We start from the raw sequence: 6,419 nt of genomic DNA on the forward strand, positions 1-6,419 counted from the left end.
AAACAGAGAGCACATAATGACACTTGTATGAACCAGCAGCAGATCTATTGTGCCAAATATAATTTTAATACTGATATCTGTGCTTGTATGCCCTCAAATATGTAATATAAAATGTGTACATACTGTAGATATGTGTGTCATCTGATGATCACTCAAGAAATATATGACTTTTGTTTCTTTGTGCCATTGGTGAAATGATCTATTAGTAACCTCCGACTACCATAGACACTGCATGCCATTAACAAGATGCCATTAAATCTAGTTTGATATCAAATTAAAATCTAATGAAAAGTGTCATCATTTGTATCTAACCTATCATTAGTAGTAATCTAACTCTGTGTGTGTTTGTCGGTGGTCTATGCCACAGAGTAAAACTGTGAAATAATAAATGTGTATTTTCTAGCGAATAGATCCTGTCCCACTGTACCTTTTACCTATATACTCAGGTTTTCCTTGGTGAGCTACCTGTTAAATATACAAATAATCAAACAATTGCTTACAATTATCACTGCATATAATATTCCTATTATTTTCTCCCCTGTTTGAAGCTAACTTGTATGTGGGATATTTTAAACCTTGATGACTCTGCCTGACATCTGGTATTAGTACATGGCTGACACTTTCACCAAACCACACTGCTCCAGTATTAACGGCTTCATCCAACACATCAATAACATCAACCCACACATCAAGGGACTGGGAAAATGTCAAAGACCAGTTTGGTCATGGACCAGTTTTCAGTGGAAAGCCAGAGAAAGACCAAGGAAGATATTCACGTCCGACGCCCGAGACCAGAGACAGGAGCTCTGATCCCACCATAGTTTCATACTGATGAGACAACTCCATTCCAGACTGATATGTAGTTGAAAGCTTTGTAAAACATTTGTTAGTGGACCTTGAGTTGAGATTATTTTGTCAAACTGCAGTAAACTAGGCTGATTCGACAGACATAGAAAGTACAGTCAGTATTTGTTTTGTGCTTTCATGCACATCTTACCATGATTTTTTATTTGAAATTGTCAGTCATGAATGAGTAATACCCACATTTTTGGTTTATGTGCTGTTTTTGGTCTACTAAAACCCTTTACTGATAGCTGCTGCAGCATCCCAATTCCCCCATAGGCTTTAATAAAATTCTATTCTTTTTATGACAACATTTGGATATAGTCCTTTATTGAATGGAGTGAAATTCCTTCATGTCTTGCAGGTTTGACCTGTGGCAGCTCACCCAGCAGGTCTCTCTCTTCCTGCTCACGGAGGCTAATCTGAACCGGCATTTTAAGCTTGTTGTTTCCTCATCATCTGATCCCCATCCCAGCAAATAATCCTGCAAAACATTATGGTATTGCCAATGGTAGAAAAAGTACTCAGATTCTTTACATGAGTACAAGAATTAACGCCACAGTGAACTAAAAGACATGCATTCAGTTTATATAAGTAAACAGGTATTAAGTATTATAAGCAAAGGAGTATTACCGGTCAAATATACCACATCATAAGTAAAAGTACCACTTGTGAGGAATGGTTCACAGTTATTGATGCATTAAGCCATTGAAGTATACTCTATACTACTATACTATAAATTGCTGGTCTTATTGCCTATAAAAGCCAAGTGGCTTGCGCAGGGGGGTTGGTGTGGAGGTGTACAAAAAGAAAGATTAGAAAATTATATCTGTCATTGGCTGGTTTAACTGTGCATCACATTTGAAGAGTTTCACAAAAGTAAATAATTAAAGGAAGCTGATATCTTCCAAAGTTGGCAGTGTTTTAGTACAAGATGAATATCAGGGGCCATAGCAACAGACATCCTGATTGGTTGCAGTTCAGTTCAGTCAGTTCAGTTCAGATCTTTATTGTCCCACAAGAGGAAATTCTTTTTGCAGCAGGGCAGCATAAAACACAAAATCATTCAAACATGAACACAATAAAAACACAAGATAATAGAAGACATTAAAAGTGCCAGTGCTATACACACAATTCAGACAATAAGGATGTATGTTAAGGAAAACAGGAAAACAGCAACAAGGAGAATAAAGGTAAGGAAGATAAAGTGCATGAGCTGTAAAAGCACTTATTGCACATGGGATAAATGAAAAATTGAACCTGTTGCACCTACTTTTTGGAAACCTGTATCTCTGACCACAGGCTTACGTGATGACTCATTTCCACAAAGTAGGCAGACAACAACTGTGTCATCTGCAAATTTAAGAGTGCGCCTGTCCTTGTACTGACTTCTGCAGTCGTTGGTGTAGAGAATGAACATTTGGGGACAGGATACAACACTGTGGGGAGCCTGTAGAGGACAAATGCTGCCTAGAACACCATTTATTCTGATCTACTGAGGTCTGCAAGGAAGTCCATGCAGTGGGTCCAAAACTCCTGCACTCCCCCAAGACAGGAGAACCACAAGTCCAAACCTTGTGTCGCTCCACATGGAGGCAGATATGAGACATCCTCTGAAACTTGTCAGTTGGCTTCTTTCAATATGAAGGAGCTTCCTCCAGATGTCTGAGCTCCTAGGCTGAGTCCAACCACCCTGTTAAGAAAATTGGAACTGAAAGATTGCAGATATAAAAGGCTGAAACTAAAGATCCACAAGGTCCAAAGCTCATGGTAAATGGAGAGACAGCATCGTCTTTACCACCAAAGATTGCACTAATCCAGCAGTCAATCACCTGCCTATCTCTGGTACCCTATTGAAATCATGAACACCTCTTAGGGCTGCTTCACACCTGGCTGCAAATAGCTCCAGTGCACACTGTAAATCACAATCTGGTGAAGCCAGCAGAACCACATCACCTGCAAAAAGCGTAGATTGAAACCTACTCCCACTGAGATGAGAATACAAAGACAGCTCTCTGGTTATTAAAGGACTGAATGGATTGCAGTGGCTCAACCAACCCATACTCGCACAGTACCTCCCACAAGATACCCTGGGGGAGATGGTCATGCGATACCATTACCACTGTAAGTGGAGCACACCCTCCAGTCCCCTTTTTTTGAAATGAGAACCACCACTTATGTCAGCCAGTCCTTAACCATTGTTCCCTACCACCAATCAACACTGCAAAGGGGTTTCTAAGACAGCTAAACAATACCCAGAACTTTCAGCATCTGCATCAGGGCAAAACTTATCAACTCTGGCACCTTGTCACTGCAGAGCTTTTTGGCTATCGCTGCCAAAAAAGGAGACAAGGCTTCCACTGAGACCACCAACTCTGCCTCCTCCAAGAAAAGAGTGCCAATCAAGTTCAGGAGTTCCACCCCACCATCCTTATGTTTAGTCTTGCAGGTGATGGGCCCACAAGATTGCTGCCCATGTCGCTGTTTTAGGATGAGCCTGCCTGAGCCTCTAGTCCTGACTCCAGGAGGGGTTTGGCATTCTCTAATCCCAGCAAGGTAGCTTTGTGCCCCTCCAAAAAGGTTCTTAAAATGGCTTGTAGTCTGACCCTTCACCAGGGGCCAGCTTGCCTTGGGAGACCCAACCAGGAACTACTGACCAGAGCAACACAGCTCAGAGTCACTGAAGAGAGCAAACCTCTCAACCATATTAAGGTGGCAATTTTCAGAGAAGTATGGAATTAGAAAGATTTATTTCTTATTTCATTTTTGATGGAGTAAGGGTTCAGATTCCATCTTCAACACGATCACTGGTCTTCAACCTTCAGCTGGGTCATTTAAATAGGCATCATATAATAGTCTAATGATAAACAGTTTTTATAGCAGACATTGCTACAAAGTACAAAAGATAAAAAATTTCAAGAGACTTAAAAAACATTAACAATAAATGTCATAAAAGAAATAAAAACAATATCATAAAATACCTGATACAGATACAGAGAAGTGAACAGACTCAGAAGCAATAAGTGTACAATAAAACCATAAACAGAGGAAACAATATTGTGCATCATATACTGTAAGATCAAGGCTGAGCAAAGTACTGCTGTCATTGCTGTTAATCTGATAACTAACATAATTGTTAACAGCTTATATCTGGTAGAACATAACATAACAGCTGTATTTCTATATTTACTTCACATTACTATCAAACAACACACCAAATTCCAATCCTCATGAAAGTAGTGCCAGTTTCAGCACTGACTTTGATTTCCTGACATTGTACAGGTACTGGTACTTTCTTGGTCAGCTGTGGAAAGTATTTTGATGTAAGTAAGCAGCTGGGTGTGTAAATAGGTATTTGTTTGTCAACACATTCACTATAACAAGGTGATATGTCAGATGTTGCTTGTCAGCTTGTTCTTCTGCCCCCATGTGGCCAAAAATAACCCCAAACAATTAATGTTTATTAAGTATGAGTAAATGCTTACACTCCACCTCTGAGCTGACAATTTTCCACATCATGATGACAACAGAGGACAAAGAAAAACTAGGACATTACAGTAATCATCTGCTCAGTTTATTACTGCACTACTACAGCTGTCAAAGGAAGCATGCCATTGGCAGTCCGGACAGTTTTTTAGTGACAAAAACATCAGGCAACAAGATAAGCACTCATATAATTACATAATACCTTTTTACATTCAGTTCTCAGTTCTGTAGAGGTCATACTGCAGAGGTCATAATGACAATAAAGAGGAGCTTAAAGGGGCAGCTGTAAATGATTATATACAGTCAGACAAATGTTCCCTCATTAAGGCAGCAGTCTGGCCTAATGGATAAAAGACAAGCAAAAGCAAAGCTGTCTGGAGGGGCAGTGAGTAAAGAAAAATGCGAAAAGGAAGGGTGAAAGCACATATACAGTATATGCAGACAGTCTCCTACAACAATCAAAGCAGGGTCCAGTGGTGCCTCAGTGGAAGCAAACTGATGCTTCCCTCCACACATAAAGTATAGTCAAAAGTCTAAATTCCTCCACACCAACATGATGTGATCTCAACAGAAACACTGTTGGTTTGCTTCAATTCTGATCCTTTTAGCTGTGTTCGGGGTTTTTTTTTTCACCCATGGCATATTCCATTATTGTGCTTTTTTTATATGAAACTGTTTGGCTGACACTTCCACTGTTTGTGCTCACACAAGTGGTCTCTTTGGTGCTCTCATATTTGAAAATTGACATATTAAAGTGCTGCTTGCCAGGTCTCTCTCTGTTATCTAGTATAATGTACATAATGTTAACCTTTAAATATAACATATTGCCAACAAGTATGAGTAAACAATATATATATTTTATATTTGTTACAAAACACTCAATGCATTGTGTTTTATTTTTGGATAAATGCACAGCTCCTCCTGAATTATCCATTTTAATAATGGTTGTACTGTCATTAAAGGATCAGTCTGGTGATTTTATATTTTTCTTGTTGTTAACAAATCCTCTGTAAAGACCCAAACCAACAATGAACTGATCTACTTACTACTACTTAAGTATTGTGAATCAAAGCCTGATATATCTTATTCCTCTGTGTCATAGAGCTCCATTGTTGTCCAGAAACTATTAAAAACACATCAATGAGTCACAGTGTCAGACTGGGTGACATGTTCCATCATTACCATGAACACATACACTGTAGTTCATTTATTTATTTATTTTACTTAATCCCACACACACTGTCCTGCTACCAGAAATACGTACTAGCACACCAAATGTGAATGCTGCTGTTGAAAACAGGCTTCAACAAATGCACTATTTCCTCCTGTTTGAGTTATTTGAGAATTTTTTATAAATGAAACTACGTATTTGTGATCTGTTTTTAAAGACTCATGTCTTCAGAAGGAACCAATGGACTTGGGGCTCAGACACGGAAGGTAGAGAAGAGGCTATTATTGTTATTATTATTACTAGTCATATCTCTATTATTATTGTTGGTATTGTTATTGTTATTATTATGCTTGTCTGTGTCTCTCCCTCCTCTCCCCCTCCCTACTTCCTTCTTTCTCTCTCAACCCAAATGGTCAAGGCAGATGGCCGCCCACCTAGAGTCCGGTTCTGCTTAAGGTTTCTTCCCGTTAAAGGGGAGTTTTTCCTTGCAGCTGTCGCCAAGTGCTGCTCATGGGGGAGCTGTCGGGTCTCTGTAAATTAAAGAGTATGGTCTAAACCCACTCTATGTGAAAAATAACCTGAGAAAAATTTTGTTATGATTTGGCACTATATAAATAAAACTGAGTTGAATTGAATAGGTAAGTATTGAGAGACTAAGACATTGTTGATTTAGGGTTTTTTCATGATTTGTTGACAAAAACAAAATATAGAATGACACCAGACTGATCCTTCATATTCGATATTTAAGACAAACACCAAATGATCCTGTAGAATGAAGATTTCTCAGATTTACCCAGAGGGCCTGAAACCATAATCTTCATTCTTGACACTTAACTGATTTGACATTTTAAACCTTTTAAATCTGTATAGTAGCTTTTACTGGAATAGATCACATATGTAGTATAGTCATATATGAAGT

Source organism: Thunnus maccoyii, chromosome 10 (assembly GCF_910596095.1).
Source record: "Thunnus maccoyii chromosome 10, fThuMac1.1, whole genome shotgun sequence".
NCBI lineage: Eukaryota > Metazoa > Chordata > Actinopteri > Scombriformes > Scombridae > Thunnus > Thunnus maccoyii.